The sequence below is a fragment of the Rhinopithecus roxellana genome, chromosome 9, assembly GCF_007565055.1.
Source record: "Rhinopithecus roxellana isolate Shanxi Qingling chromosome 9, ASM756505v1, whole genome shotgun sequence".
Classification (NCBI taxonomy): domain Eukaryota; kingdom Metazoa; phylum Chordata; class Mammalia; order Primates; family Cercopithecidae; genus Rhinopithecus; species Rhinopithecus roxellana.
The window spans coordinates 67,716,386-67,737,507 of NC_044557.1; the positions used below are offsets into that span (position 1 = coordinate 67,716,386).

The following is a 21,122-nucleotide window of genomic DNA, read 5'->3' on the forward strand; positions in this document are numbered from 1 at the left end:
ATTATGTTTCCTAAACAGTAGTTCCATTTTAATCAATTTATATAAATTCCATTTTGTGGTTGTTGAAAAATGTAGTGATGATGTAGGCTTCTTGAGGTCTGTATTTTTGAGGTTTGTTCATTTCATATTCTTTAGCATAACAGAAGATTTACTTATTTTGATTTTGGTAATTGATGTGAAATTATAGATATAAGTAGACTATTGTATTCAACTTTTCATGAGAATTGAGGCATAGAAAATTGAATGAGCCTTTTGTTTTAGTTGCCAGTTAATTCACCCTTCGTAGAAACTGCTTAATATATAAATTAGATAATTTTAGTATTTCTTTCTCTTTTCTTTTGCTATCTTTTGTATCAGCATTAAAATGAGGGAAAGTTTTCTGCAAAGACAATATAACGTAACAGGTTTTATGTAAGGTATAAAACAAGCCTCTGGATAATTAAAGATGGAAATACTAGGAAAAATGATAAATGCCTTATAATGCGGCTGTCATTTTAACTTTGTATCTTCAATACATAGCAAAATGGTAAAGGTAATTAAGAAACTTTTCTAATGCAAATACATTAAACTAATCAATTGGATTACTTTACTTTGAATTTTATATTTTAGTTTTATTTATGTTTTGCTATGATTAATGTATGTTTGAAATACTAGGAAAATCTAAGATTTGAATTATTGGAATTAGATAACCACCTAATATAATAATCCTCTTTGGTTGTAAGGTCTTTTAATAGAAACAAAATGTTAAAGGGAAGAGTGTTTTAAGCATAGGGAACATGATATGTGAAAGTCTTTAAGTAGCAAGGTCACAAAGAAGACCAACGTGGGTGTAGTATAGTAGATGAGAGGGAGTGTGGCAGGAGATGAGGTTCCAGAGGTAGGACTCAGATAGGGCGGTGGTTTTACAGAGAATGATAAGGAGTTTGAATCTGAGTCTCAGTATACAGGGAAGATATTTAAGAGATTTAAACATGGGAGTGACATGATTTACTTTATTTATTTATTTTTATTTTTTTGAGATGGAGTATTGCTCCGTCACCCGGGCTGGAGTGCAGTGGCACCATCTTGGCTCACTGCAAGCTCCACCTCCTGGGTTCAGGCCATTCACCTGCCTCAGCCTCCTGAGTAGCTGGGACTACAGGTGCCCACCACCACGCCCGGCTAATTTTTTGTATATTTAGTAGACATGGGGTTTCACCGTGTTAGCCAGGATGGTCTTGATATCCTGACCTTCTGATCCGCCCATCTTGGCCTCCCAAAGTGCTGGGATTACAGGTGTGAGCCACCGCGCCCGGCTGGGTTTACTTTATGTATATAAAGATCATTCTGACTGCTCTATGAGTAGCATGAGTGAGAATAGAAATGGAGAGAGCAACGGAAGAGGCCTTTTTTGAAGACTTTGCTAGTGATAGTGATAACCTGGACCACATTGATTACAAAGAAGATGGAGAGAAGTAAACTGAGAATATATTTGAAGATTGAAATGATATGATTTGTCGGAGGAATAGATTTAGAAGTTGTTGAAGAAGGGAAAAGAACCAAAGATGACTCCCAGATTTCTAGTTGAAAGAACTAATTGGGTCATGATGTTATTAAATATGATCAAGAAGAGGAGAAGATGAACAGGTTGGAGGTATAAACTAAAACTTACATTCTGAACTTTTAAAATTTAAGATGCTTATAATTATCCAGCATTAAAGGAGAGAGATGGACTGGCCAGAGATATATGTTTGAGAGTGGTTAGTATGGCACATAAGGCTAGAAAAATGCATAAAATTACCTAGAAAGAGAGTGTGTGATAAAGAGCAGACACAAAGATTTGTTAAGCTCTGAAGAATCCTTATACCTATCCTGGGTCCTGAGATAAAAAGACTATGGTTCCTACTCTCAAATAGTTCATGGTTAAGTGGAAAAAAGAGACAAGCTGATAACTAATTAAAAACAATCGTGTGGGGACTTCTGGTTTTCTTTTTGATAGGTGAAAGAGCGTGAAAGTTGTCACTGCTGTTCTCACAACAAGAAAAATGCTGATCTGAAAACCAACAACTTTTCTTAAATCCACCAGAAAATTGAGGTCACAGGGCAAATCAAGCCCTGAGTAGTGTAGAGAGAGGGACAAATATAAAGAATAAGTTTACTGGGTGAAGAAACCACAGATTCTGTTAGGAAAACTTAAACTATAATTGATGAACTGCTGGAAGCTGAATGTGGACTAACTTAAAAGTTAAAACTTCCTGGGGTCCTAGCCCACAATTGTGGGAAGCCCCCACAATTTTTAGGTTTTACTTCTAGGAGTACCATGAAGCTCTGAAAGTGAAGATCAGAGAAAAGTCCCCTCATGCTTCCAGCTGGGGGAAGGGAAAGTAACCATCCTGAAATAGTCCAGGGGAGGAGTAATCATTTTGACATACTCCCAGAACTTTCTGTTCCCCACCTTCCCTCAAGAGAAACAACTTTACCAGAGGTGAATCAATATGAGAAAAGGAAAATAACTCCAGTCTTTAGATTTTCCGCCTCACCTAAGGGGGACAAGAAGCTGAGAATCACTTTCAGAGTCACAGCCCAAGAGCACAGGTTCACTAAAACTGAAACCTATTCATAGGAGTAGGTTTCTCTTCCAAGTGGCAACTCAGATTTAGGCTGCTGCTTTCTTGTAAGCCATCCGGAACACATAGCTTCCAGAGTTGCTACACCAGTGGAAGACAGAGAACGGAAAACTCACACTTACTCTTTTTTTTTTTTTTTTTTTTTTGAGATGGAGTCTCGCTGTGTCGCCCAGGCCGGAGTGCAGTGGCCGGACCTCAGCTCACTGCAAGCTCCGCCTCCCGGGTTTACGCCATTCTCCTGCCTCAGCCTCCGAAGTAGCTGGGACTACAGGCGCCCGCCACGTCGCCCGGCTAGTTTTTTGTATTTTTAGTAGAGACGGGGTTTCACCATGTTAGCCAGGATGGTCTCGATCTCCTGACCTCGTGATCCGCCCGTCTCGGCCTCCCAAAGTGCTGGGATTACAGGCTTGAGCCACCGCACCCGGCCCACACTCATTCTTAATTATGTAAGACAGAAGTGTCATAGGTCACTTTTGCTCACAGATTATTGCCTAAAACTTCTCACAAAGCACTATCCTCTATATAATGAGTTCTAGTAATACCTACAGTTAGTTTACATTTGATTCTTATTTATTGCAATGAGATAGAAATTTTAGGATGTCAAAAGATAAAGATTTGCCAGAAGAATAGTTACTGTAGCAAGGATTGCTCTGGCAACAAAATTTTTCTGGAAAGGAATTTTGAGGAAAGAGACTGTTTGCAAATGGGGTAGACATAGTTTTCAATGATAGAGGAAAGTGCATTCCAGAAAGCAAAGGGAGGATCCTAATTTTATAGCAAACGTTTCTGCCCATATTCTTAATCCAGTTTCTTTATGAAAATGAAGGATTCAAACTTGCTTCCTTCTCATTGGTTAACACAGCTCAGTTCTGACTGGTTGTTACAGCTGGGTTCTGATTAGTTGATATAGCTGAGCCCTGATTGGTTCGTTTAGGTGAGCACAAAGTTCAGGAGAGGTGTGGGTTTTCTGGAAACTCAGAGTATGTGATGACCGCTACTTAGCAAATGGCAGCTTGGCTGTCTTTAAAATCTTTAAAATCTAGGCCCAGTTAGCCACTTGAATTCCATCTTGAAGGATTAGTTCTTTCAGGTTCACATTTGTTCACAACTCCAATACAGTAGTTGCTTCTACCGTAACTGCTATAATGACTGAGATCAAGGTCTATTTTTTACAAGACTGAAGGTTAGATTATAATGTAAAGAAAATTCAAACGTACAAGTGTCCTCAGGAAGGAAATTTGCTACTTGTAGTGTTTTAAGTAACAGCTATTAGGTTGGTGCAAAAGAAAATTACTTTCAATGCCAAAACTGCAATTACCTTGCACCAACCTAATGTTAAGTTTTGTCAGTGAGATAACAGGGAGATTTTTGCCTTCTCTTAGGTGGTAATGAAAGACTAATGGAGATAAAGAATGATAACACTGACAATATGTGAATGTATACACATATTCTGAGAAGCCTTTAGTTGGTCACCTGGGATGCTAAAGCACACTAATAAATAAGATTAAAAGTAAACAAAATTATTTTAGAAAGGAGGAGCCCAGAAACCAGGAAAGTTATAATCTTCTGTCTTGGGTGGAAGCTGTATAGTTTGGTTTGTCATTTGCTTGATCCGGGAGTCATTAGCTGTTTTTTTTCCAAAGATCATCTGCTTCTGGACTCCCATTGGAGAAGATTTTCAAACCCAGGGAAAATGCTGTGTGTCTTTTTAGTTGTGAAACATGAATTCAAGGGTCAACGTTTTGGGGCTTTTAACTGAAGTGCTAATTATTAGCATGACTTATTACACTCTTTTCATTAAGTGTCCAGGACAGTTTTTCTCCCATGTCTCCTCCAGAGTGCTAAATCTGCAGATCTCAGGTCATAGAAAGTTGCTTAGAAGGATGTTTTGGAAAGACTGCTTTTACCTGTTGTTGACAAGACTGAGTGCATCACGTGGTTTCTTTGCTTTGTCTACTCATCTTAGCTTGCAATAGCAGAATATAGGATCAAAGGTGAAATTTAAAAATATGTGGGGCAGTCCATTATTCATTCATAAGGAGAGAGCAGATGGGTCCCCAAAAATGTTTATCTTTTTGTTTTGAAGGCTAATGGTGATGGAAATTGAAGAGTCCTTGAGGATATTTAATTTTAATTTTAAAATTTCACTTGTTATTTCTACTTTTTCTGAAGATTAAGAATGATATAGCAAAATATTGTTTTTGTAAGCTATGTGCTGCTTACGGTGCTTGACTGGTCAAATAAGTTGATATGGAGGCAGTCACAGTGGTGCCTGTGAGGACAGAGAAGGGAATGAGTGAAGAGGAGCAAGACTCTGGCACTACCATGGGCTGCGGGCTGCCTAGTGTAGAGAAAGTGCTGGCCACTAATCCTGGCAAGACACCTATCAGCCTTCTGCAGAAGTACAGGACCAGAATAGGGAAGAACACCTGTGTACAACCTTCTCAAAGCCGAGGGCCCACCAGCCTAATTTCACCTTCCGGGTCACACTGTTGGCGACACCAGCTGCACTGGTCAGGGCTCCAGCAAGAAGGCAGTCAGGCACAAGGCAGCTGAGGTGGCCCTCAAATACCTCAAAGTGGGGAGCATGTTGCAGCCAGCCCCAAAGGACAGCAGTTCTTTTTCTCCCCTAGACTCTTCACTGCTTGGGGACGCTCTGTTTTTTACTGCTGCAGCAACTGCTACCCCAGTTTCATCTGTTGTCCTAACCAGGAGCACCCCCATGGAAAAGCAGCCTCTGCTCCTCCCTTCAGCAGTCCGAGTGCATCCCTATTGGTGCTCTTCAGGAACTGGTGGTGCAGGAAGGCTGGTGGTTGCTAGAGTACACAGTGACCCAGGAGTCCAGGCCAGATCACCGCGAATAATTCACCATGACCTGATGAATGGAGTGTTTCATTGAGATTGGCAGTGACACTTCCAAGTGTCACGTTAACAAGGTGTAATGCGGTGACCAAAATGCTGCTTCGAGTGCACACGTTGTCTCTGGATGCCTGGGATGGCAATGAGGTGGAGCCTGATGATGACTACTTCTCCACTGATGTGGGCTCCCGCCTGGATGGTCTTCGGAACCAGGGCCCAGGCTGCACCTGGGATTTTCTACAAAATTCATTGGAGAGAAGATCCTGTCCTTCTGCAATTGCTCCCTGGGCTCCCTAGGTGCTCTGGGCCTTGCCTGCTGCTGTGTCCTCTGTGAGCTTTCTGAGAAGCAGGCCTTCCACGTCAGTTACCTGGATGTTGAGGAGCTGAGCCTGAGTAGACTCTGCCAGTATCTGGTGGAACTGTCCATCCAGCTGGTGGTGATGAGTGGGAATGAAATCAGCGGGCTGTCTACTAGGGCCCGGAATAAATATGCTGCTTCGTGGATAAAACAAAAACAAAAACAAAAACAAACAAACAAAGCTGATACGGAATTGTGAAATGGTAAAGGCAGTTCCTGGACATAGATGTGTTTCCAGGTCCAACATAGATAATCTTTAATCTGAATAATATAAAATTTACAGAATCTTTTTCATACCTTAGAATCATATTAAATGCTGTGTGGCTCAAGGCAGGGATAAGTAAATAAACTTTTAAAATGACAAATGAAAGATTGCTCAGAAAAGGATATTTAAAAAAATTGATAAAAGCAGCAAAGTGCTTATTGCTAAGTAACATAAAACATACAATGGAAAGTGCACAGATTGAAAGTATAGAAAGTAGCACTGAGATCAAGAAGCAGAACATTAACAGCCCTCCAGGATTTCCTCATGCTCCCTTTCAGGGAGAACTGTTTCCCATCTCCAAGGGTAACTTTTATCCTTTAGCCTAGCACCACTATTTTCTGTCCAGCACTGTTATTTTGGCCTATTTTTATTTAGAGTTTACAGAAAGAATCATACAATGTATTCTGTTGGTTCTGTATTGTTTTGCTCAATATAATGTTCATGAGATTCAGCTATATAATTGCATGCAGTTGTATTTCATTCATTCTGAGTGCTGTGTGTCCTCCAGTATCTGAATATACTACATTTTATTGATCAGTTTTACTATTGATATGCATTTGGGTTTGTTTCTAATTTTTGCCTATTATGAATAGTGCTGCTGTATACATTCTGATGTCATTATTGTTTTCCTATTAGTTTGGAGGAGAATTTTGGAGTTATTTGTGAAAGTAAAGTACTTCAGCTACTTCAAAATACTTTAAAATATTAAAGCTAGTAACTCTGTAATTGCCCTAATTTCCCATTTAGTTATTTGGTAATACTATAGATGCTGTTTGTTGTTGTTGTTGTTGTTTTTTGGGAGACAGAGTCTTGCTCTGTCACCCAGGCTGGAGTGCAGTGGCGCGACATCAGCTCACTGCAACCTCCGCCTCCCGGGTACAATCAGTTCTCCTGCCTCAGCCTCCCGAGTAGCTGGGACTACAGGCATATGCCCGCCACCCCTGGCTGATTTTTTTGTATTTTTAGTAGAGATGGGATTTCACTGTATTTCCCAGGCTGGTCTCGAACTTCTGAGCTCAGGCAGTCTGCCTGCTTCACCTCCCAAAGTGCTAGGATGACAGGTGTGAGCCACTGCATGTAGCCTAGATGCTGTTTTTTGAGCATGCCTTACTATTTGATGTTTTGGTGCCTTTGCATCTGGCCTAGAAAGGGAGAAAAGGTGTGATATGATACGATTTGTTCTAAAATACAAATTTTGATATTTCACTTGTTATTTCTACTTTTTCTGAAGATTGAGAAAGACACAGAGAATGATATTGAGAATGATATAGACCTGGGGTGTCCAATCTTTTGGCTTCCCTGGGCCACATTGGAAGAAGAATTAATTGTCTTGGGCCACACATAAAATACAGGAACACTAATGATAGCTGAGGAGCTAAAAAGAGTTTCCAAAAATGTTATAATGCTTTAAGAAAGTTTACAAATTTTTGTTGGGCTGTATTCAAGGCTGTCCTGGGCCTCATGTGGCCCATGGGCTGCAGGTTAGACAAGCTTCATACAGACGGAAGATGTTTTTGTATTAGCTGTGTGCTTCTTATGGTGGTGATTTCTTCTAAAATACAAATCAGAGCATATCACTGTGCATCATACAGTATTCGAAAGTTTATAGTTAATGACATCAATTGAGATTAAGTGCAACTAAGTTTACACAAATTGTAAAAAATGCAAATAATGTTATCAGAGTTTTTTCTTTTTATGTTTTGTGTGAAAAACACATGTTATTATACCTAGGCAACAGTGGATAAAAGTGTTTTTGCTCTCCAATTTCTTTTTCAAAGAAGTACTTTTTTTGGTCAAGCAGAAAGCAGTTATAGGTGGAATGTGTATAATGAACTCAAAATGATTCTTGTATTTATCACCATATTTTTATTTCAGAATTGAGTTGATACTTTTCTTCAGGAAGCAAATTCAGAGAAGCAATGAAACACCTTTTCCCTTTGGAGTCAGGAAGGGTTATCTATCTATCTATCTATCTATCTATCTATCTATCTATCTATATACAGTCATATAAATATAGTCATTCTCTAGTGTCAATAGCAAGCTACAAATGTAATTTTTACATATTTTTTAATCTCAGTCTCTAATATCAAGATTATTTTATTTTGTGAATGGAGTAATAATGTCAGCTCTGAAGATTCTGTATCTAGCGACTACATAAATTTTTCAGGAGGAGGCCAGGTGCGGTTGCTCATGCCTGTAATCCTAGCACTTTGGGAGGCCGAGGCGGGCGAATCACGAGGTCAGGAGTTTCAGACCAGCCTGCCCAACATGGTGAAACCCCGTCTCTACTAAAAATACAAAAAATTACCTGGGCATAGTGGCGCATACTGTAATCCAGCTACTCAGGAGGCTGCGGCAGGAGAATTGCTTGAATCTGGGAGGCAGAGATTGCAGTGAGCTGAGATTGCGCCATTGCACTCCAGCCTGGGTGACAGAGCATGAGATTCTGTCTCAAAAAAAAAAAAAAGAATTTTTTAAATTTTTCTGGAGGGAAAGACTCTCTTAATTTAATTACCTTTTCAATACAGTTTCAGTTATGATGGCATCATGAAACAAAGCCATTTGTATTAAAGATGTGTATTACAATAGAGAGAAATAAAAGGTATTCAATTAGGAAAAGAGGAAGTCAAATTGTCTCTGTTTGCAGGTGACATGACATATTTAGAAAACCCCATTGTGTCAGTCCCAAATCTCCTTAAGCTGATCAGCAACTTCAGCAGAGTCTCAGGATACAAAATCAATGTGCAAAAATCACAAGCATTCTTATACACCAGTAACAGACAAACAGAGAGCCAAATCATGAGTGAACTCCCATTCACAATTACTACCAAGAGAATAAAATACCTAGGAATCCAACTTAAAAGGGATGTGAAGGACCCCTTCAAGGAGAACTGCAAATCACTGCTCAGTGAAACAAAAGAGGACACAAACAAATGGAAGAACATTCCATGCTCATGGATAGGAAGAATCAATATTGTGAAAATAGCCATACTGCCCAAGGTAATTTATAGATTCAATGCCATCCCCATCCAGCTACCAATGACTTTCTTCACAGAATTGAAAAAAAACTACTTTAAAGTTCATATGGAACCAAAAAAGAGCCCGCATAGCCAAGACAGTCCTAAGCAAAAAGAGCAAAGCTGGAGGTATCACACTACCTGACTTCAAACTATACTACAAGGCTACAGTAATCAAAACAGCATGGTACTGGTACCAAAACAGGTATGTAGACCAATGGAACTGAATACAGGCCTCAGAAATAACACCATATATCTACAACCATCTGATCTTTGACAAAGCTGACAAAAGCAATGGGGAAAGGATTCCCTATTGAATCAAGGGTGCTGGGAAAACTGGCTAGCCATATGTAGAAAGCTGAAACTGGATCCTTTCCTTACACAGTATAAAAAATTAATTCCAGATGGATTAAAAACTTAAATGTAAGACCTAATACCATAAAAACCCTAGAAGAAAACCTAGGCGATACCATCCAGGACATAGGCATGAGCAAAGACTTCATGACTAAAACACCGAAAGCAATGGCAACAAAAGCCAGAATAGACAAATGGGATCTAATTATACTAAAGAGCTTCTGCACAGCAAAGGAAAGTATCATCAGAGTGAACAGGCAACCTACAAAATGGGAGAAAACCTTTGCAATCTACCCATCTGAGAAAGGGCTAATATCCAGAATCTACAGAGAACTTAAACAGATTTACAAGAAAAAAAACAAATGCATCAAAAAGTGGATGAAGGATATGAACAGACACTTCTCAAAAGAAGACATTTATCTGGCCAAAAACACATGAAAAAAAGCTCATTGTCACTGGTCATTAGGGAAATGCAAATCAAAACCACAATGAGATACCATCTCACGCAAGTTAGAATGGCGATCATTAAAAAGTCAGGAAACAACAGATGTTGGAGAGGACGTGGAGAAATAGGAACACTTTTACACTGTTGGTGGGAGTGTAAATTAGTTCAACCATTGTGGAAGACAGTGTGGCAATTTCTTAAGCATCTAGAACTAGAAGTGCCATTTGACCCAGCAATCCTATTACTGGGTATATGCCCAAAGGATTATAAATCATGCTATTATAAAGACAGAGGCACATGTATGTTTATTGCAGCACTGTTCACAATAGCAAAGACTTGGAATCAACCCAAATGTCCATCAGTGACAGACGGGATTAAGAAAATGTGGCACGTATATACACCATGGAATACTATGCAACTATAAAAATGGATGAGTTCATGTCTTTGCAGGGACATGGATGGAGCTGGAAACCATCATTCTAAGTAAACTATCACAAGGACAGAAAACCAAACACCGCTTGTTCTCACTCATAGATTGGAGTTGAACATTGAGAACACATGGACACAGTGTGGGGCACATCACACACCAGGGCCTGTTGGAGGGTGGCAGCCTGGGGGAGGGATAGAACTAGGAGAAATACCTAATGTAAATGACAAGTTGATGGGTGCAGCAAACCAACATGGCACATGTATACCTATGGAACAAACCTGTACGTTTTGCATATGTACCCTAGAACTTAAAGTATAATAAAAAAAAATGTGTGTTAGAGATTCTTTCACAGTTCATAAGTGTGAATGGGTGTTTAATGCTCATTTGAGATGTTCCTCCCTCAAACCTTGGTATGATGTTTGCACATTACCCATCTGGTGTTAAAAAAAGAAATGTGTGAAAGATAAAGGATTAATATTGATAAAGAGCTTCATGTGACTTCTGGCATAAAGTCTTTTTTAGCCAGTAGTTCAGAAATGGTTTTGAGATATGCTATGAGTCTAAAAAGAATGAATCAAATATCTGATATATTTGAGATAGATTTGTAACCTTTCTCAGCATTGTCTTAGTGATTTCTATAACTAGTGATGTTACAAACTTAATTGGATATTAGATAATATGGGGAATAATCCTTAGTATTCTACCCCACGCTGACTTTCCAGCTTCTTCTATTGTATTTTCCTCCCTGTTTTCACCCCATGCATACCTTATTCCAAATGAGAATACTTTCAACTTCCTGAATTTTCCATTTGCTTTCATACTTTGCATATGAAAAAATACAAGCCTGAAATTTATCCTTCATTTTATGCCTGTCACAATTTTGCATGTCTTTCATGGCCAAAATGCTTAAAAACTAAAAAATGTTTTTCTTCTATTAAGTTTTATCAACACCGTTCACAACTAATGCTTCTTTTCCTTGTGCTCCAGTAACATTTTTCTTATATGTTAATACTTATCTAGTACATGTTTCAATTGACTTGTTAGAATAAAAACTTTAGACAAATTAAATTTAACAGAGTTTAATTGAGGAAAGAATGATTCCTGAATCAGGAATCCCCTAAACCAGAATAGGTTCAGAGAGACTTTGGCACTGCCACGTGGTCAGAGAGGATTTATGGACAGGAAAAGGAAAATGATGTGTAGAAAATTAAAATGAGGTACAGGAATAGCTAGATATGTTAAAATTCAGCATTTGCTACAGTTGGCCACAGGTGGCCAACTGTTGGCTGAAACTCAGTGATTGGTACAAGAATAAGTTGCAGTCTGTTTATACATCTAGTTAGATTATGGTTCACTATGTACAGAGAAACCTTTAGACCAAACTTATAATGAGGGCAGTTTTCAGCTAAGCTTAATTTAACAATTCCCTTCATTTGGTCAACCTGAGAGGTTGACGAAAACTTTATGCATTGACATCATTCTTTAATGATCATTCTTTAAGTACATGGTAAATGTACTTGCTTGGTCTCAAATCTCACTAGAACATAACAGAACAGTGGGTTTTGTAAGTCCTCGTAAACAGGACTTTAACTTACTTTTTTTAAAAGATATCCTAGAGGAGACTTCCTTATTATGCTGGAATGTTCTGTTTTCAAGAGAGAAAATCATTTCGGGTCTTTTATGGGGGGGCTATCTGCGTCTTTAAAGTTTCAATTTGATTATGTCACATTTAGCATGAGTGACTCCATTTTGATTTGATCCGGTCTGGTCTGTTAAGGCCTAGTGTATGAGCTCAGTCCAAAACAATGACCTCCCATAATTTTGTTTAACTCACTCCTTTTGGTCAGGTTTTTACTTAGGTGAGAGTGTGACCAAAGCTTGGGTCATTAGCACTACTCTTAGTTACCATCATTTAGGGTTTCCAGTCACAGTATGTCATTCATAGGTTATGGTGTTCTCATAATCATGCATTCCTTTGAGTTTTTGTTGTTCTATTTGAAAAGAAACCATTTGACCTTCTATAGATGACTGTATGCAAACATTTAAAACTTTTGAGAGAATACAGTGCACCAGGGAGACTACTGTTATGACTGTCAGGAGGATAATACCAAGAGTTTGGAGTATGCCTTAGCCAGGATCCTCATGAACCAAATCAGCTAAAATCAAAGACCAAAGAATGAACTAGATAAAGTATCTGTTTGTTTCAACCAAGCAACCTATTCGTTAATCCCCTACAACAGAATCTCTGTAATACCTAATGTATGTATCATGTGCAACAAGAAGTGCCAGTAACTGCACAGATAATTCTCTGTTCAGCAGTAAGTTATAATTTTATATCTAGCATAACTTTAGCAAGATAATTTAAAGAAGCTTTTTGTGCAGCCATAGCCTTTGCAGTAGAATCTGCTGTAGAACCTGCTATAAGGAATACATTTTTAATAATTGCCTCATTTACTCCAAACTATGTCAAAAGAGACCACCCATCTTCAATAGTGAAGGCCTTCTGGCAGTTTTCTCTTTAACTGATGATGTAGGTTAAGAGGAGTGGACCACTGTTCTGTTTCTGACAGATTATGAAGCAACAAAGGTATCATTAACATTTCTTGAACACGTTGTTTTTCATCTTTCATCTATCAAAGCATAGGTTTTCCATAAATAAGTTTGGCTGCAAAATCACCCACAAATAAAAGTATACCTCATGAGTGCACACAAACTCCTTTCCAGTTGTGTTGTTCATAGAGGTATAAGCAAGGAAAATTTTAAGAAGTAAGAGTTTCATGATAGCAGAGAAGTCTTGATCTGTGATCTTGTGAAAGCTGTCTGCATCTGGAATGTCATCTGCTTCTAGGGAGAAACTTCCATGGTTAGCTTTACCTTAAGGTCTCCAATGGGTGTATAGTTCCAAGAGTCTGTAGGGGCTCTTCTGAGTTGTGAGATTACAAGCTCAAGGCTCACAGTCCCACAGTTTTGTTGCAGTGTGGGTTACAAGGGCAGTCTTTCCTTGATGTTTCCAGAAGACCAAATCTCTGAGTTTTAGATCACCTGGGTTTGATTGCCCTTTGTTGGTAGACCACGACAAGCTTTCTTTAACCTGGTGAAAATACACTTTGGCATAATACATTAAAGCCTGTTAGAGTTTAGTCATATTAGAGTTTAGGAGTGGAAGATACATGAGGTTCTATTGTTAGGAGCGTAGGCCTTCCAGTGACGATTTCATAAGGGATCAACTTATATTTTCCTCTGGAACTTGATCTGATTGTTATCAATCTGCAATATCTTTGACCAAGGCAACCTAGTTGATTTAATTAGCTTTGCCTAATGTTATTATATTTGTAACATCTTATTTAACTATTTTACTGTCCAGTGAAACAAGTACCTTTATCACTAGAGATTTTTCCAGGAATGTCCCATGAAGGAAATACATTTTCTGATAACCTTTTAGCTACTCTTACAGGATTAGCCTTCTTGTATGAGAAAGCTTCTATATAACCAGAATATATGCACTGAAAACAACAATGGAATGAAATCTCTCTATGTTCAAATGGCCCATCAGGTAGCAGAAATATACCTGAAGTATATTTGTCACAAGTCATTTTGGTAATTTAGAAGAGTCACCACACCAGTATGTGAGTGTGTGCGTGTGTGCATGTATGTGCACGTGTGTGTATTCTATTTGGATCATTTTATCTCCTCCGTGATGAGTCATGGAGTATAGACTATTTATTTATTTACTTATTTATTTAGAGATGGAGTCTTGCTCTGTCACCCAGGCTGGAGTGTGGTGGCACAATCATAGCTCAGTGTAGCCTTGAACTCCCAGGCTCAAGCAATTCTCCCACCTAAGCCTCCTGAGAAGCTGGGATTACAGGTGGAAGCCACAATGCCCAGGTAGAGCTTTTAATAATGGAGGTTTAAGTACTTAGGAAATACCAGGTGACTGTCCAGCCTCTCTCTGTGAGTCTACACTTAACATTGGATTTATATTCTCTTAAATACCAATTTTGTTTCTCCAAATCAAGTGTGTAGCATTGTTTTCTAGATGGATTATCATAGTTTATTAATCTGTGTTTTCATGCTGCCGATAAAGACATACCGAAGACTGGGTAATTTATAAAGGAAAGAGGTTTAATGGACTCATAGTTTGATGTGGCTGGGGAGGCCTCACAATCATGGTGGGAGGCAAAATTCACATCTAACATGGTATCAGGCAAAGAGAGAATGAGAGCCATGCGCAAGTGTTTCCCCTTATAAAACCATCAGATCTCATGAGACTTATTCATTACCAAGAGAACTGTATGGGGGAACCCCCCCCCCCGCCATGATTCAGTTGTCTCCCCCTGGGTTCCTCCCAAAACATGTGGGAATTGTGGGAGCTACAATTTAAGATGAGATTTGGGTGGGGACATAGCCGTACCATATCATTTCATCCCTGACCACTTTGAAATCTCATGTCCTCATATGTCAAAATCAATCATGCTTTCCCAACAGTCCCTCAAAGTCTTAATTCATTTCACCATTAACTCAGAAGTCCACAGTCCAAAATCTCATTTGAGACAAGGCAAGTCCCTTCCACCTATGAACCTGTAAAATCAAAAGTAAGTTAGTTACTTCCTAAATACAATGGGGGTATAGGCATTTGATAAATACAACCATTCCCAATGGGAGAAATCGGCCAAAACATAGGGGCTACAGGCCCCATGCAAGTCTGAAATCCAGTGGGACAGTAAAATCTTAAATCTCCAAAATGATTTCCATTGATTCCATGTGGCTCACATCCAGGTCACACTGATGCAAGAGGTGGTTCCCATAGTCTTGGACAACTCTGCTCTGTGGCTTTGCAGGGTACAGACCCCCTTCTGGCTGCTTTCATGGCCTGGCATTGAGTGCCTGTGGCTTTTCCAGGTGCACAGTGCAAGCTGTCAGTGGATCTACCATTCTGGGGTCTGGAGGATGGTGGCCCTCTTCTTACAGCTCCACTAGGCAGTGCCCCAGTGAGGACTCTGTGTGAGAGCTCCAACCCCACATTTTCCTTCTGCACTGCTATAGCAGAGGTTCTTTATGAGGGCCCTGCTCCTGCAGCAAACTTCTGCCTGGATATCTAGGCGTTTCCATACATTCTCTGAAATACAGGCAGAAGTTCCCAAACCTCAATTCTTGACTTCTGTACATCCTCAGGCTCAACACCAGGTGGAAGCTGTCAAGGCTTTGGGCTTGCACCCTCTGAAGCCATAGCCCAAGCTGTACCTTGGCCCTTTTTAACCATGGCTAGAGCAGCTGGGATGCAGGGCACAAAGTCCCTAGGCTGCACACAGCCTGGGCCCAGCCCACAAAACTATTTTTTCCTCCTAGACCTCTAGACCTGTGATGGGAGGGGCTGCTGCAAAAGTCTCTGACATGCTTTGGAGATATTTTCCCCATTGTCTTGGCAATTAACATTTGGCTCCTTGTTACTTAAGCAGATTTCTGCATCTGGCTTGAATTTCTCCTTAGAAAATGGGTTTTTCTTTTCTGTTGCATCATCAGGCTGCAAATTTTCTGAACTTTTATGCTGTTTCCCTTTTAAAACTGAATGCTTTTAACAGCACCCAAGTCACCTCTTGAATACTTTGCTGCTTAGAAATTTCTTCTGCCAGGTACCCTAAATCATCCCTCTCAAGTTCAAAGTTCCACAAATTTCTAGGGCAGGGACAAAATGTTGCCAGTCTCTTTGCTAAGAAATAAGAGTCAACTTTGCTCCACTTCCCAACAAGTTACTTATCTCCATCTGAGACTACGTTAGCCTGGATTTCATTGTCTATATCGTTATCAGCATTTTGGTCAAAGCCATTCAACAAGTCTCTAGGAAGTTCCAAACTTTCCCACATTTTGCTGTCTTCTTCTGAGCCCTCCAGACTGTTCCAGACCTCTGGCCTGTTACCCAGTTCCAAAGTTGCTTCCACATTTTCAGGTAGCTTTACAGTAGCACCCCACTCTAATGGTACCCGTTTGCTGCATTAGTCCATTTTCATGCTGTTGATATTGACATGCTTGATGCTGGATAATTTATAAAGGAAAGAGGTTTAATGGACTCATGGTTCCACATGGCTGGGGATGCCTCACAATCACGGTGGGAGGTGAAAGGCACGTCTTATATGGTGGCAGGCAAAGAAAGAGAGCCAAGCAAAAGGGGTTTCCCCTTATAAAACCATCAAATCTTGTGAGTCTTATTCACTACCATGGGAATAGTAGGGGGGAACCGCCCTCATGATTCAGTTATCTCCCACCGGGTCGCTCCCAAAACGTGGGGATTATGGGAGCTACAGTTTCAGGATAAGATTTGGGTGTGGACACAGCCAAAGCATATCACATTGGTAATTTGACTTGGATCATGGAGTTCATTCAAGTAGCACTTCTTAATAATTTCAGTGCTGGCTGATTTATTATGAAAATCTGGCAAAGTATTTTCTTGGTATTCAATTAATTATTGTCCTCCTTGGGTTAGCAGTTTTATAAATCAGTTAGTCTTTTCATTGGAGTGCGAGGAATCCTTACTTAGTCCAAATGATATGATCCTAAAGTCATCAGAAACCTGTATTCAAAGGTGCTTCTTATGGTCCTTTCTACCCTTTCCATGAACTTCCTCAAAGACACAACACTTTAGGATTTTATTTGCTTGTAAAGAGTTGTTTTAAAATGTATCAGAATTAAGCACTTAACAGTGGACAGGAATTAATATGATCATGGTCAAAGACACAAGTGAGAAGAAAATTTGGTTATTTCTGTGGCCTATAATAACTTAACATAATAACTATAGTTATGACTGATTTCCTACCAAGATATAATAGAATTTTAGGAATCTCATACAGTTTTGGAATGTATATTAATAACATATTCATAAAAATATAACTCAAAGAGGGTAAAACATTTCTTATTTGACAATGCTTCCCATATGCTTTTTTTGTTGTTGTTAGATGGAGTCTCGCTGTCGCCCAGGTTGGAGTGCAGTAGCGCCATCTCCACTCACTGCAAGCTCCGCTTCCCAGGTTCATGCCATTCTCCTGCCAGAGCCTCCCAAGTAGCTGGCACTACAGTTGCCTGCCACCACGCCCAGCTAATTTTTTTATTTTTAGTAGAGACGGGGTTTCACCATGTTGGCCAGGATGGTCTCGATCTCCTGACCTCGTGATCCGCCTGCCTCAGCCTCCCAAAGTGCTGGGATTACAGGCGTGAGCCACTGTGCCCAGCTCCCATATGCTCTAATATACCAAATAAGTCTGTTCATCTCTCTCTTGAATGTTTCAGGGTCCCTCTGTAGCATTCCAAAGTAGTTTGAGGTCACAAAAAGACAACTTTTAATTTGAAGTTTGATTTGGGGAAGCATATCAAATATGTCAAAGGTTTAAAACAATTAAAATAGGATCACTAGTCATTGTAAATAATATTTATTTAGCCAAAGGGATAAATAAAAGGTTTTAAAAACCAAAAATCTGTTTTCAGTTTTCCAAACAATCTGGAGACCTAATGAAGACAATATGGGACAGTATCTGTGTCTGCCTTTCTCTTCTATTGTTTTTTTTTTTCCCACAGTTTACTCAAATGTTGAACAGAAATTTATCTACTATCTCTTATTAATATTATATGAAAATCTTGTTCAAAATAAAAAACCAAATGTTACTTATTAACAGATAATAATGTTATTATCAATTATATTAGGCCATTCTTGCATTGCTATAAATAAATACCATTGATTGGGTAATTTATAAACAAAAGAGTTTTAATTGGCTCACAGTTCTGCAGGCTTTAAAGTAAACATGGTGCTGGCATCTGCTTGGGCTTTTAGGGAGGCTCCAGGAAGCTTACAGTTCAAGGTGAAGGGGGAGCAGGCCAGTGCAGGAGCATGGCTAGAACAGGAAGAAGAGAGGGTGGTGGGGAGAGGTGCCACACATTTTTAAAGATAACCAGAGTTAGTGAGAACTCACTCACTATAGGAAGATAGCACTAAGACATGAGGGATCCAGCCCCATGACCCAAACACTTTATACTAGGCCTCACCTCCAGCACTGGGGATTACGATTCTACATGAGATTTGGGTAAGGACAAATATCCAAACTCTATCATTCCATCCCTTGTCCCTCCCAAATCTCATTTCCTTCTCACATGGCTAAATACAATCATGCCTTCACAATAGCCCCCCAACATTGTAACTTGTTCTATTGTTTAAAGTCCAAAGTCCAAAGTTTCATCTGAGACAAGGCCAGTCTCTTTTACCTATGAGCCTGTAAAATCAAACAAGTTATCTACTCCCACAATACAAGTGGGGTATAGGAATTGGGTAAACATTTTATCCCAAAAGGTAGAAATTGGCCAAAAGAAAGGGGCTACAGGCCTTATGTAAGTTTGAAACCAAGCAGGGCAGTCATTAATTCTTAAAGCTCCAAGAAATCTCCTTTGACTCCATGTCCTGCATGCAGGACACACTGCTACATGAGGTGGGCTCCTATGGCCTTGGGCAGCTCCACCCCTGTGGCTTTGCTGGGTACTGCCCCTGTAGCTACCCTCATAAGTTATTGAGTGCCTGCAGCTTTTCCACATGCAGGATTCAAGCTCCCACTGGATCTACTATTCTGGAATTTGGAGGATGGTGGTCCCTTTCTCACAAGTCTACTAGGCAGTGCCCCAGTGGGGATTCTGTGTGGAAGCTCCAACCCCACATTTCTCCTCTGCACTCTCCTAGTAGAGATTCTCTGGGAGGGCTCCACTCTTAGGAGGCTTCTGCCTGGCCACCTGTGCTTTTTCATACATCCTCTCAAATTTAAGAGGTGGCTGCCAAGATTGCACTCTGTGCCTGCAATCTTATGTGGAAGCTGCCATGGCTCATGGCTTGCATTCTTCAAAGTGTCAGCTCAAGCTGTAGAGCAGCCAGCGTGCCAGGTGCCATGTCTTGAGGTGCCACAGGGTAGTGGTTTTTGTTCTCCCAGGTCTCAGTGCGGGTGATAGGAGGGCCTGCTGTGAAGGATTCTGAACTCCATCAAGGTTTTTTCTCCATTGTCTTGAATATTAGCAGGGGGCTCCCATTTAGTAATGTAAATATCTCTAGTAAGTTGTTGCTTCACAATCAGCTTGAATTCCTCTTCCAGAAAAGCTTTTCCTTTGCCACATGGCCAGGCTGCAGATTTTCCAAACGTTTAGGCTCTGTTTCCTTTGAAATACAAGTGTTGACTTTAGATTATTCTTTGGTCCCACATGTGAGTATAGGTTGTTAGAAGCAGGGAGGCCACATCTTGAACTTTTTGCTGCTTAGAAATTTCTTCCTTCCGATACCCTAGGTCATCACTCTGAAGTTCAAACTTCCACAGGTCCCTAGGACATGAAGAGAATGCAGCTAAACTCTTTGCTTAGGCATAACATGCGTGACATTTATTCCAGCTCCCAGTAAGGTTCTCATTTCCATCTGAGACCTTGCCAACCTTGATTTTAGTGTCCATACCACTATCAGCATTTTGGTCACAACTGTTTAATCAGTCCCTAAGAAGTTCCAAACTTTCCCTCATCTTCTTGTCTTCTTTTGAGCCCTCCAAACTCTTCTAACATCTGCCCGTTACCCAGTTCCGAAGTTGCTTCCTCATTTTCAGATATCTTTATAGCAATGCCCTACTCCTTGGTACTATCCATATAGAAGTTAATATTGCTAAAATCTTATAAACAAATCCATCCAATCTCAGCTTTTGACCACACAAGATTTTCATAAACCTTTTATAATCTCTTAGAAATATTTAAATGTTTTTATTTTTAAGTTTTTAAAAATATATCTATATCATTTTTATTCTTTTAATTTGGAGCAAACTTTAAGTAACTTCTAGATGGGCAGAATTGATTTTCTCAACAAACGCATATTTTTATCCCTTTACAACTTTTCTCACTAAAAACATCTTACTTTTCTTTATACACTCTGTCTACAGAATTGTTTTTCCTATATCTAGTAGTTATAGTTACACACATTAACTAAAATTTTAACTCTGAGTAACCCTAGTTTTTAGCAAAAACCTAGCGTAAGTAATTTTGAACTGTTTTATATCAGCATTTGCAGATGAAAATGATTTTATGACTTTTTGAATTATGTTTTCTCAAATTTTTGTTTATTAATTGATTTAATTTTTTAGCATTTTTATGTAACATAAAAATAAGATGCCAAAGTATATGACCTTGAATTTATGTTTAATAATTAATGTTTCAGTATTTTAATCTACTTACAAATGAATCATTTTTTGATTATTTGTTACTTAATTTAATATAACATGATTTGAAGATTTTAAGTTACTGAAAAGATTAAATGATTTTCCTGCCTCAGCCTCCTGCGTAGCAGGGATTACAGGCACCTGCCACCATGCCCGGATAATTTTTTGTATTTTTAGTAGAGATGGGGTTTCATTATCTTGACCTGGCTGGTCTTGAACTCCTGACCTCAAGTGATCTGCCCGCTTTGGCCTCCCAAAGTGCTAGGATTACAGACATGAGCCACCAGACCTGGTTCTGAAAAGAATTTTGAAATGTGACCCTCTCTAAAGTCTTTCCTAGTAGTCCTGGGTCTCAGGTAGCCACATGGCATCCTGGATGGCTATGAAGGCCAGGGCCCATTTGGGTCCTGAATTTACATATTAGGCATAGAACTCAGAAGAGAAGACAGCTGTGAAGGTGATTCCTGTTCCATGCAACCCTTTGCAGAATGGCTAGGAGGCAAAAGTGGACCAGGGAGGAAGGGGCCATAATGGGCTTGACTCGGCCCTGCAGCTGGTGGTCTAAGTACTTGAG

General features: G+C 39.6%; 1 protein-coding gene, 1 non-coding gene and 1 pseudogene across 20 annotated transcripts in view; all 3 read left to right on the forward strand.

Moving 5' to 3' along the window:
* Nucleotides 1-21,122, forward strand: part of RIMS2 (regulating synaptic membrane exocytosis 2) — a 792,768-nt gene that overhangs the window by 167,672 nt on the left and 603,974 nt on the right. The gene's annotated exons all lie outside the window — the stretch shown is intronic.
* LOC104655170 lies at nt 4,899-6,022 on the forward strand (annotated as a pseudogene).
* LOC115899840 lies at nt 10,675-10,774 on the forward strand. Its single transcript, XR_004059438.1, has one exon. It is a non-coding gene; the product is annotated as a small nucleolar RNA U13 (small nucleolar RNA).